Here is a 13,339-nt window from a genome sequence, read left to right as displayed (position 1 = left end):
TCTCAATAAATCAAACTAATATCAATATGTAATAATGAGATGTAGCATGCCTCACCCTTTTGAGTGGGTATAGACCCTTTTCCAGTACATGGCACACTGACATCATGCACTGATGCGCGCAACTCTTGGCGGCAGTAAGAAAGCCATCGCCATCTGCGCCCATTCAACATAGCCTAGATTTACGTTTATATTACTCCTAAACAAAATAACTTTTTTGGGTTCTCATACGCTTACAATTATGTTTTGATTCTTGCTTGAACAGTCCCTAAGATTATATTTGGTTGTGATCTTTGCAAAAATAACTATTTTGGATGCAGCATTTGTTAGCTAGAACGCTCATTGATATAGGCTGTAGCAAAAACTAGCCAAATAACCATTTTACTGGTTGAAGTTGAAGTGTTTTTTAAAGTATAATGCAGTTGATTTGCGATGATGACACAAACATTATATTAAGCAGGACATTCAGACGAGCCTTAAAATTTTATTCTAATCCAAAAGTAGTGTGAAATGCACTCATAAGCAAATGTAAATAGAAGCTTTCTTCTGCTGCCGTTCTTTAAGAACTCCCCCTTGTTCTGCCACCAACTTGCGCGTATCGCCCTCATGCGGCAATGTTTGCAAACACAGAAAGGGGTCTATATATGCCACCTAAAGGTCTGGATCAGATTTGGCCCCTGCCATTTCATTACAAAGACACATAAATCACCTGCATTATGAATCTCAAAAAGTTCCAATACCGTAAATCTTATATTATTAGCTCATTGTTTTCATTAGATGGCCTAATATAACTACATACTCAAATATTGACCAGTAGCCTACCTTATTAAGGTATGCATGATACCCTCAGAAATGCTTGGTTAAAGGCCCAGTGCAGATGTTTTTATATTAACATCTAATAATTTCTGGGTAACAATTAAGTACCTTACCCACCACATTTCCATCCACAGTTTTTACTGTATAAAAAAAATCACAACAGACGTGATGGATACAGGAAGTTTCGGTACAATGTTATAAATTCTGACAGATCATTTGTTTGTTCGACATGTTGGGATCTTTTTGTGTCAGTAAAATGTATTATGCGAAAAATGGCGGTGGATTCGCCTTAATGCCAAATATTGATATAATAACCATGATATCGAAGTTAACTTGGAGTCACGCGATGACATGGTGTGTGGTCCTCCCAATAAGACTCAGGAAACCATGCAGTTTATTAGGCTACAAATGAAATAAGTTATGATGAACTTCACAGGGTGGTGAAGTGCACGTGATCTTGATGCTCCTTTCCAATAAATATCGAGGGTCTTATTCTGGTGACATGATGATCGATGCTGGTTTGATAATTAAAAATATTCTCGCTCATATCTATAATAATCTCATCGTGTACACTAGCCTACCCACACAGCCTACCCGCACCAACACAGTATCTGCGAGCTGTTGGCTAGGGCGCACGCACCAACACTAGAGTAGGCACATGTACTATATAACGCAACAGTTTTTTTTGGGACAAAACTATCCGTAGAGTTAAAAATGCGATGGTACATGAAAACTTAAGTGAAAAAGTAAATTTTGTGGGCACTACGTCATCACGCACATATTTTTATCTGCAAAAGGTCCGTTTGGTGGAATGTAACTGCACATTTCTTTATGCAGATTTTAGACCATTTGCATTACAATCTGTCACCAGTTAGATGGAAACCTAGCTACTGTAATAGATTTCCATTAAAATGGGCAAAAATAGCTTTTTAGCAAAAAAATCTATTTCTCAAGCAAGAATTTCGCTAGGAATGTCTGGGAGTGGTCTGAGTGGGGAGGGGACATGGAAAACTAGCTGTTCTAGCTGTTATTCTTTGTTATTGGGCTATTACCAATTTACTGCATGGTGATGTCACCATGGAAAGTCGAATCTCTCGCCCATGCAAACCTGCTGATTAGAAGGTCCTGTGTAGATTGTATTTTTTACCAGCAACTATCAGGAAATAACACTGGTATAAAACACAGGAAAAACTGAATTTTATCTGCACAGGGCCTTTAAAAAAATGTGCCTAATATATACAGTGGGGAAAAAAAGTATTTAGTCAGCCACCAATTGTGCAAGTTCTCCCACTTAAAAAGATGAGGGAGGCCTGTCATTTTCATCATAGGTACACGTCAACTATGACAGACAAAATGAGAAAGAAAAATCCAGAAAATCACATTGTAGGATTTTTTATGAATTTATTTGCAAATTATGGTGGAAAATAAGTATTTGGTCAATAACAAAAGTTTCTCAATACTTTGTTATATACCCTTTGTTGGCAACGACACAGGTCAAACGTTTTCTGTAAGTCTTCACAAGGTTTTCACACACTGTTGCTGGTATTTTGGCCCATTCCTCCATGCAGATCTCCTCTAGAGCAGTGATGTTTTGGGGCTGTCGCTGGGCAACACGGACTTTCAACTCCCTCCAAAGATTTTCTATGGGGTTGAGATCTGGAGACTGTCTAGGCCACTCCAGGACCTTGAAATGCTTCTTACGAAGCCACTCCTTCGTTGCCCGGGCGATGTGTTTGGGATCATTGTCATGCTGAAAGACCCAGCCACGTTTCATCTTCAATGCCCTTGCTGATGGAAGGAGGTTTTCACTCAAAATCTCACGATACATGGCCCCATTCATTCTTTCCTTTACACGGATCAGTCGTCCTGGTCCCTTTGCAGAAAAACAGCCCCAAAGCATGATGTTTCCACCCCCATGCTTCACAGTAGGTATGGTGTTCTTTGGATGCAACTCAGCATTCTTTGTCCTCCAAACACGACGAGTTGAGTTTTTACCAAAAAGTTCTATTTTGGTTTCATCTGACCATATGACATTCTCCCAATCCTCTTCTGGATCATCCAAATGCACTCTAGCAAACTTCAGACGGGCCTGGACATGCACTGGCTTAAGCAGGGGGACACGTCTTGCACTGCAGGATTTGAGTCCCTGGCGGCGTAGTGTGTTACTGATGGTAGGCTTTGTTACTTTGGTCCCAGCTCTCTGCAGGTCATTCACTAGGTCCCCCCGTGTGGTTCTGGGATTTTTGCTCACCGTTCTTGTGATCATTTTGACCTCACGGTGTGAGATCTTGCGTGGAGCCCCAGATCGAGGGAGATTATCTGTGGTCTTGTATGTCTTCCATTTCCTAATAATTGCTCCCACAGTTGATTTCTTCAAACCAAGCTGCTTACCTATTGCAGATTCAGTCTTCCCAGCCTGGTGCAGGTCTACAATTTTGTTTCTGGTGTCCTTTGACAGCTCTTTGGTCTTGGCCAAAGTGGAGTTTGAAGTGTGACTGTTTGAGGTTGTGGACAGGTGTCTTTTATACTGATAACAAGTTCAAACAGGTGCCATTAATACAGGTAACGAGTGGAGGACAGAGGACCCTCTTAAATAAGAAGTTACAGGTCTGTGAGAGCCAGAAATCTTGCTTGTTTGTAGGTGACCAAATACTAATTTTCCACCATAATTTGCAAATAAATTCATCAAAAATCCTACAATGTGATTTTCTGGATTTTTTTTTCTCAATTTGTCTGTCATAGTTGACGTGTACCTATGATGAAAATTACAGGCCTCTCTCATCTTTTTAAGTGGGAGAACTTGCACAATTGGTGGCTGACTAAATACTGTATAGGCCTAAGGGTCACCTTGATCCATAACTGAAATTCCAGCAATTGCGCTAAGCTAACGTTAAGCTACCTTCAACTTCCTCCAAACTGCACGCAGAGACATAAAAATGGTATCCATGAGTTCATCTGACTCTGGTTAAGTAGGAAGAACTGCTTAAACGTCTTTTTTTTGTGGTTAATTTGATAAAACACAGAATCTAATGGAATGTAACTACATAGTTCCAATTGATAGCTATACATTTATTTGCAGCAATTAGACCTAAGTTACAAAACGTTCTTTGATATTGGTCACCAATCTTTACATTTCCCAACATGCATAATCATGGAGATGGATGGTTATAAATTCCTAGACACAAGGATTTGGTAGCACAGACATAATCCCAAAATGGTGTCAGTTTGTCACATGACCACAGCATATGTAATAGGGATTGTATTTTTATAGTTTAAAAAAAATCTCCAACAGAGACACACATTTCTGGGTGCATTACATGCATTCCGGTAGGAGTGTAGTAAATCCTATGGATTATTTTCAATTACAATAATTTATTTCTAAGGAGCAAATACACTATACAGTGAGGGAAAAAAGTATTTGATCCCTGTTGATTTTGTACGTTTGCCCAATGACAAAGAAATGATCAGTCTATAATTTTAATGGTAGGTTTATTTGAACAGTGATTCAAATCCAGAAACACGCATGTCAAAAATGTTATAAATTGATTTGCATTTTAATGAGGGAAATAAGTATTTGACCCCTCTGCAAAACATTACTTAGTACTTGATGGCAAAACCCTTGTTGGCAATCACAGAGGTCAGACGTTTCTTTTAGTTGGCCACCAGGTTTGCACACATCTCAGGAGGGATTTTGTCCCACTCCTCTTTGCAGATCTTCTCCAAGTCATTAAGGTTTCAAGGCTGACTTTTGGCAACTCGAACCTTCAGCTCTCTCCACAGATTTTCTATGGAATTAAGGTCTGGAGACTGGCTAGGCCACTCCAGGACCTTAATGTGCTTCTTATTGAGCCACTCCTTTGTTGCCTTGGCCGGGTGTTTTGGGTCATTGTCATGCTGGAATACCCATCCACAACCCATTTTCAATGCCCTGGCTGAGGGAAGGAGGTTCTCACCCAAGATTTGACGGTACATAGCCCTGTCCATAGTCCCTTTGATGCGGTGAAGTTGTCCTGTCCCCTTAGCAGAAAAACACCCCCAAAGCATAATGATTCCACCTCCATGTTTGACAGTGGGGATGGTGTTCTTGGGGTCATAGGCAGCATTCCTCCTCCTCCAAACACGGCGAGTTGAGTTGATGCCAAAGAGCTCAATTTTGGTCTCATCTGACCACAACACTTTCACCCAGTTCTCCTCTGAATCATTCAGATGTTCATTGGCAAACATCAGACGGGCATGTACAGTGGGGAGAACAAGTATTTTATAAACTGCCAATTTTGCAGGTTTTCCTACTTACAAAGCATGTAGAGGTCTGTAATTTTTTATCATAGGTACACTTCAACTGTGAGAGACGGAATCTAAAACAAAAATCCAGAAAATCACATTGTATGATTTTTAAGTAATTAATTTGCATTTTATTGCATGACATAAGAATTTGATACATCAGAAAAGCAGAACTTAATATTTGGTACAGAAACCTTTGTTTGCAATTACAGAGATCATATGTTTCCTGTAGGTCTTGACCAGCTTTGCACACACTGCAGCAGGGATTTTGGCCCACTCCTCCATACAGACCTTCTCCAGATCCTTCAGGTTTCGGGGCTGTCGCGGGGCAATACGGACTTTCAGCTCCCTCCAAAGATTTTCTATTGGGTTCAGGTCTGGAGACTGGCTAGGCCACTCCAGGACCTTGAGATGCTTCTTACGGAGCCACTCCTTAGTTGCCCTGGCTGTATGTTTTGGGTCGTTGTCATGCTGGAAGACCCAGCCACGACCCATCTTCAATGCTCTTACTGAGGGAAGGAGGTTGTTGGCCAAGATCTCGCGATACATGGCCCCATCCATCCTCCCCTCAATACGGTGCAGTCGTCCTGTCCCCTTTGCAGAAAAGCATCCCCAAAGAATGATGTTTCCACCTCCATGCTTCACGGTTGGGATGGTGTTCTTGGGGTTGTACTCAGCCTTGTTCTTCCTCCAAACACGGCGAGTGGAGTTTAGACCAAAAAGCTCTATTTTTGTCTCATCAGACCACATGACCTTCTCCCATTCCTCCTCTGGATCATCCAGATGGTCATTGGCAAACTTCAGACGGGCCTGGACATGCGCTGGCTTGAGCAGGGGGACCTTGCGTGCGCTGCAGGATTTTAATCCATGACGGCGTAGTGTGTTACTAATGGTTTTCTTTGAGACTGTGGTCCCAGCTCTCTTCAGGTCATTGACCAGGTCCTGCCGTGTCGTTCTGGGCTGATCCCTCACCTTCCTCATGATCATTGATGCCCCACGAGGTGAGATCTTGCATGGAGCCCCAGACCGAGGGTGATTGACCGTCATCTTGAACTTCTTCAATTTTCTAATAATTGCGCCAACAGTTGTTGCCTTCTCACCAAGACCACGGTGGAAAGTCCGAACCAAATGCCCGCACTGCACATTCCTCCTGAGTATGATGATTTGGCACTCGTGTTCAGTAAGAAGAGGGCGACGCAATTGTGTCACGCCCTGGCTCTGGGACTCTGTTATGTTGAGCCAGGGTGGGTTGTTTCTATGTGTTTTGTGTGCTAGGTTGTTTATCTAGTTCATTTGTTTCTATGTTGGCCGTTGTGGTTCTCAATCAGAGGCAACGTGAATCAGATGTTGCTTGTTGTCTCTGATTGGGAACCATACTTAGGTAGCCTGTTTTGCCACAGTGTTTGTGGGATCTTGTTCCGTGTATGGTTAGTGTTTGTAACCAAGGACGTCACGTTATCGTTTTGTTCGTGTTGGTAATTAAAATAAAAGTATGTTCGCATTCCACGCTGCGCCTTGGTCCTCTGTGTTCGACGATCGTGACAGATTGCCACCTCATAGACAGGGGGATTGTGCGATAGACCTCCAGGCAGGTGCTGCACTTCCGCGCAGTCATGTGTATCCTCTGTCTCAAGAGGAGACGGCGGCGATGGAGACATACATCGCCGAGTCTCTGAGACAGGGATACATACGGCCCTCCACTTTCCTGCGTCCTCTAGTTTCTTTTTTGTGAAGAAGAAGGATGGAGGTTTGCGCCCGTGTATTGATTACCGTAGTCTCAATCAGATCACTGTTAAATACAGTTATCCTCTCCCTCTGATTGCGAGTATGATGGAGTCATTACACGGAGCGGGCTTCTTCACAAAATTGGATCTCAGGAGCGCCTACAACCTGGTGCGCATTAGGGAGGGAGATGAATGGAAAACAGCATTTAGTACCACCTCGGGTCACTATGAGTATCTCGTCATGCCATACGGGTTAATGAATGCTCCTTCAGTCTTCCAATCATTTGTGGACGAGATCTTCCGGGATTTGCATGGGCAGGGTGTAGTGGTGTATATTGACGACATTCTAGTATACTCTTCTACACGAGCCGAGCATGTGGCCCTGGTGCGTCGGGTGTTGGGTAGGCTGTTGGAGCATGACTTGTATGTGAAGGCAGAGAAATGCCTGTTTTTCCAGGAGTCCATCTTCTTCCTGGGCCATCGGTTGTCCGCGTCAGGGGTGGAGATGGAGGTTGACCGCGTTTCAGCCGTGCGTAATTGGCAGACTCCCACCACGGTTAAGGAGGTGCAGCAGTACATCCGGGCAGCTAGGAGACTGAACCCTCGTCAGGCTAGGTGGGCCATGTTTCTGGCCCGGTTTGTTTTTAAGCTCACCTACATACCAGGGTCACAGAACGTTAAGGCAGACGCCCTGTCCCGGCGATATGACACAGAGGAGAGGTCCATTGAGCCCACTCCCATACTGCCGGAGTCTTGTCTGGTGGCACCGGTGGTGTGGGAGGTCGATGCGGAGATCGAGCGGGCGTTACGTACCGACCCTACTCCTCCAGAGTGTCCAGCGGGGCGGAAGTACGTGCCACTCGAGATTCGTGATCGACTAATTTATTGGGCTCATATGTCACCCTCCTCTGGACATCCTGGTATTGGCCGGACAGTGCACTGCCTTAGTGAGAAGTACTGGTGGCCAACATTGGCTAAGGACGTGAGGGTTTATGTCTCTTCCTGCTCGGTGTGCGCTCAGTGTAAGGCGCCTAGACACTTGCCCAGGGGGAAGTTACAACCCCTACCCGTTCCACAACGGCCGTGGTCTCACCTATCGGTAGACTTTGTTACGGACCTTCCCCCCTCCCAGGGGAATACCACTATTCTGGTCGTTGTGGATCGGTTCTCTAAGGCCTGTCGTCTCATCCCAATGCCGGGTCTCCCTACTGCCCTACAGACTGCAAAGGCCTTGTTTACCCACATCTTCCGGCACTACGGGGTACCTGAGGATATAGTGTCTGATCGGGGTCCCCAGTTCACCTCTAGAGTCTGGAGGGCGTTCATGGAACGCTTGGGGGTCTCGGTTAGCCTTACCTCGGGTTTCCACCCTGAGAGTAATGGGCAGGTGGAGAGAGTGAACCAGGATGTGGGTAGGTTTCTGAGGTCTTATTGCCAGGACCGGCAGGAGGAGTGGTCGGGGTATATCCCCTGGGCAGAAGTTGCTCAGAACTCCCTTCACCACTCATCTACGAATCTGACCCCTTTCCAGTGTGTGTTGGGGTATCAGCCGGTTCTGGCACCATGGCATCAGAGCCAGATCGAGGCTCCTGCGGTGGATGAATGGTTTCGACGCTCGGAGGAGACATGGAACGCTGCGCATGTCCATCTGCAGCGGGCTATCCGTAGGCAGAAGGCGAGCGCCGATCGCCACCGCAGTGAGGGTCCAGTGTCTGCACCTGGAGATCGAGTCTGGCTCTCGACTCGAAACCTGCCCCTTCGCCTGCCCTGCCGGAAGCTGGGTCGGCGGTTTGTGGGGCCATTTAAAGTCCTGAGGAGATTGAACGAGGTATGTTACAGATTACAACTGCCTAATGATTATCGCATTAACCCCTCGTTCCATGTGTCTCTCCTCAGGCCGGTGGTATCTGGTCCACTCCAGGACAATGAGATACGGGAGACTCCTCCGCCCCCACTGGACATCGAGGGGGCTCCGGCGTACTCAGTCCGGTCCATCGTGGATTCGAGACGTCGGCTGGGGGGTCTGCAGTATCTCGTGGAGTGGGAGGGGTACGGTCCGGAGGAACGGTGCTGGGTGCCTAGGAGGGACATCTTAGATCCCTCCCTCCTGACGGAGTTCCACCGGAGTCATCCCACTCACCCTGCTCCGCATCCTCCTGGCCATCCCCGAGGCCGGGGTCGGCGCACGGCTGGAGCCGCGCGTCAAGGGGGGGGTACTGTCACGGATGCCGCCGAGGCTGCTCCTCCTCCTTGCTCGGGCAGGCTTCGGCGTTCGTCGTCCACGGAGTACTAGCTACTGCCGATCGATGTTTTGGTGTGTGTCTTGTGTTGGCTAGTTTGTACACCTGTTTCTTATTTTGTATTGATTATGTAACATATAAGTTCCCTTGTTTTATGTTTGCCTTTGTGTGTTATTGTCCTTTTGTCCTGTCGTATGTTTGGCATTGCTAGCTCGTTATTTTACGCACTCCGCGTGTTACTCCTCTAGTGTTGGAGACTTTTGTTTTTGTGCGTATTACTGGAAGTAAAGTAGTCATTCCTGATCCTCTGTGTCCTGCGCTTGACTTCACTGCCGCATACACATCACCCCAGTCTGACATAATGGGACCGATCTCGTCCTAAAGGTTGACTCAAGTTTGCCCTAAAAGCACCTGGAAGCACCTGGATGTTCATCAAGGCTTGAAAGAATGTTCTATGGACAGATGAGTCAAAAGTATAACTTTCTGGATGAAATGGGTCCCAATATCCCAATATCTATCTAATTAAGATATATTAGTGTTTTATTTTTCATGATTTTTATTTTGTTCAGATTCCCATCCTCCAATTTGCCATAACAGAGTAAAATCCCAATTAAATCCATTTTAATCCCACTTTGTAACTGTAACCCAAAAATATGTGAAGAAGTCTAAGGGGGTGAATACTTATGATAGGCACTGTAATCGTTTTTTGGTCTTTAATAAGAGCAATACTTCACAGCTTTCTTCATCAGCTTGTTGGTCCTCTCCAAAATGTACTTTACACGATAAACAGAATTCAGCCCAAAGCATTGCTTTATTCATGATAGCATCTATGCTATCATGGTCCTCTGTAGCTCAGCTGGTAGAGCACGGCGCTTGTAACGCCAAGGTAGTGGGTTCGATCCCCGGGACCACCCATACACAAAAATGTATGCACGCATGACTGTAAGTCGCTTTGGATAAAAGCGTCTGCTAAATGGCATATTATATTATTATTATATGCTGCAATAGTCTATGTGCCGGGGGGCTAGGGTCAGTCTGTTATATCTGGAGTTATTCTCCTGTCTTATCCGGTGTCCTGTGTGAATTTAAGTATGCTCCCTCTAATTCTCTCTCCCTTCCTCTCTCCCTCCCATCCCGGAGGACGTGAGCCCTAGGACCATTCCTCAGGACTATCTGGCCTGATGACTCCTTGCTGTCCCCAGTCCACCTGGTCGTGCTGCTGCTCCAGTTTCCACTCTTCTGCCTGCAGCTATGAAACCCTGACCTGTTCACCGGACGTGCTATCTTGTCCCAGACCTGCTGTTTTCAACTCTCTCTCTCTACCGCACCTGCTATTTCAACCTCTAAATGCCCGGCTATGAAAAGCCAAGTGACATTTACTCCTGATGTACTGACCTATTGCAACCTCTACAACCACTGTGATTATTATTTTACCCTGCTGGTCATCTATGAACGTTTGAACATCTTGGAGAAAAATCTGGCCTTAATGGCCATCTACTGTTATAATCTCCACCCGGCACAGCCATAAGGGGACTGGCCACCTCTCAGAGCCTGGTTCCTCTCTAGGTCTTTTCCTAGGTTTCTGCCTTTCTAGGGAGTTTTTCCTAGCCACCGTGCTTCTAAATCTGCATTGCTTGCTGTTTGGGGTTTTAGGCTGGGTTTCTGTATAGCACTTTGTGACATCTACTGATGAAAAAAGGGCTTTATAAATAAAATTTGATTGATTGATTGATTGAATATCATGCCTGTTATTTACACTTGGGAACATTATGATAGAATATAACAGTATAGAAAATAATTGAATCAAATATAATGTAACAGATCAGATACTAATAGATTAGATTAACATAGAATAGAACCAAATGGAATAGAATAGATTTATAGAATATAAATGATATAATTATATTCTATTCTATTATACTAGAAACCAAATACATTGTGCTGGCCGATCTGAGGTCTTCAGCACCCAAGTTATGGTCCTCCGTATGGGGACATGAGGTCCCTCATCCGCTATAAACACTGTCTGAAGTATCATCCACATACTGTATGTATCAACCATGATGTGACAAACGTTTTGCTTCAGTCCACATCTACATGCAGTGCTTAACTTGGCCAGATGGTGTCTCCATGAGCCAGATGGTATATCGCTCATCGTAGACAGTCCTCCACAGATACAGTGGTTGAATCACATCGAATGGTATCAGCCCTCATGGTGACAGTAGTCAAGTAGAGCAGAGAAGCATGGATGATAGATTTATTTCAATAATATTTCTGCAGTGCCATTCAGCATACCTTTGAGATGCTGACAGAGAGATGAACAAGTGTATTCTCCACCCATAACACATCAGAAAATATATTGTAGATAGGTCCTTCAATGTTTATATACATTGTTCAATTAGTTGAACTGTAACCAAATGCAACCAGGTGAGATATTTGATGCAGAAAACGTTTTCTTCTGGTTATGAGGTGTGCCAATGGGTAGGATGTGTCATAGATTTTGCATACTTATATTTTACAGTCTACTTATGCCAAGAAGTCAAGTGTATACTGTACCTAAATGATATAACACAACTTTGAATTAGTCACATACTCTGTAGGTAAATAGGATATATAATATGCCAATCAAAGAGAGGGAGTAAACACGTTTTATTAAGATATCATTGATTCATACATTTTCAAAAGCATTTAGAAATTCATAGGTTAGTTTACAGTATTGACAAAACCTATAGGATAATACAAATAAAATATATTCAATTCTAATCAGAGACATTCAGTGTTATTGTGCTGTTATGTAATAAACTACTGTAGGTTATATGTTTCCTTTTTTAGATCCCCCTCCACTCCCCCTTACCTCTCTTTCTTTCTCCATGGTCTTCGTGCGGCTTTCAGCTATACACTTTCCTCCCTCATATCACGACTGTTGTGATGTCAGCTATGCTTGATTCAAGGATGGGGACCTGTAGTCAAAAGGCTGTGTGTGTGTTCGTTCCAGCGAACATGTGTATGTGTGTGTGAGTAAAATGTAAAATACAGGATACTTTTCGGCTATAGGCCTATTTACAAGAAAGCTTTCATAGTCGTGAGCCCATTGTTTTCTTCTTGGTTAAATTTTTTTTCAAAGAAAGGTAATTGTAATCATATCACAAATTAGCCTCTATATTAATTTGGGTCCCCCCAACCCTCTCCCGTATTCTCTAATCCGCCCACATGTGTCATATAGAAGGGGGAAAAAAACAGTGCAGAAGGTGACGCTCTTCCAAGCAAACAGAGAGACAGAGACAGGGAAACGTGCGCGCGAAGAAATAGGGAGAGGAGTTGTCTACAGGCTATACAATATCTCCATTGTGACATTGGGAGGGGGAGATATAGAAAGAATTGAATGGTAGCTACACCCTGCGCGTAGAAGCGTAGAGGCACTATAGGAAAGACTGGGAATTATTTTTTGGCAATAACAGAGGTGGGAGAGGGGCATCGAAATCGAGAAAAAATAGCCTGAGACAGTTTTCTTAGGTAGAGGTAATAAGCGACAATAACGATAACTAAACGTCATTTTCAACAACAGGCACTCCTATTTTGTCTCATTATTATTATTCGGAAAGAGACGCTGTCGTCTGAAAGCCGACAAGACACTGCATGGATATTTTCTCTGAAATCATACAAAAAACGATCTTACAAAGAAAACTACATTTTGATTGATCTTGTGGGTTAATGTGCGTGTTCTTGCACGCACGCAGGCACACGAAACGAACCTGAACCAAAAGCAAGTGAGTATTGATCGTGTGTGTGTATTTGTGAATTGATGTCATATATTAAACACGATTTATTAACAAATCATCTAGCCTTACAGGCCAAAATAAAGGCAAAGAGTCTACGTTCAACAAGTATTGTTTTCTCCACTGTCAGACCTAATGCAAACGAGGGGTGTTTTTATTCAATAATAAGGTGAGCAATCAATACATCAGTACTATGTGTTCAAATAGATAAACATAAAGCTCTCTATTGGGTTATCATATTCATATTCAGCTACCTTGGTCATAGTGTTATATAGCCCACACTCTTACTTACACTTTGATATATGTCATATTATAAAACCTAACATTGCACATATGGGGTGGGCGTTTCCCCACCTAGACCAGTAAGTAGGTCTTTATAGTTACATGTCTCTTAAAGGGATGTGTGTTTGTCTGAGTGTGGGTGTGCCTGTCTGTCCAGTGTGTTTGAGTGTGTGTTTCATTCAGTGTGTGTGCATGTATAAATGGGCAGCACAGGGGAAGTGTCAAG

This window comes from Coregonus lavaretus (genome assembly GCF_964263955.1).
Source record: "Coregonus lavaretus genome assembly, chromosome: 1".
Lineage (NCBI taxonomy): Eukaryota > Metazoa > Chordata > Actinopteri > Salmoniformes > Salmonidae > Coregonus > Coregonus lavaretus.
This window is presented reverse-complemented; position numbering follows the sequence as displayed.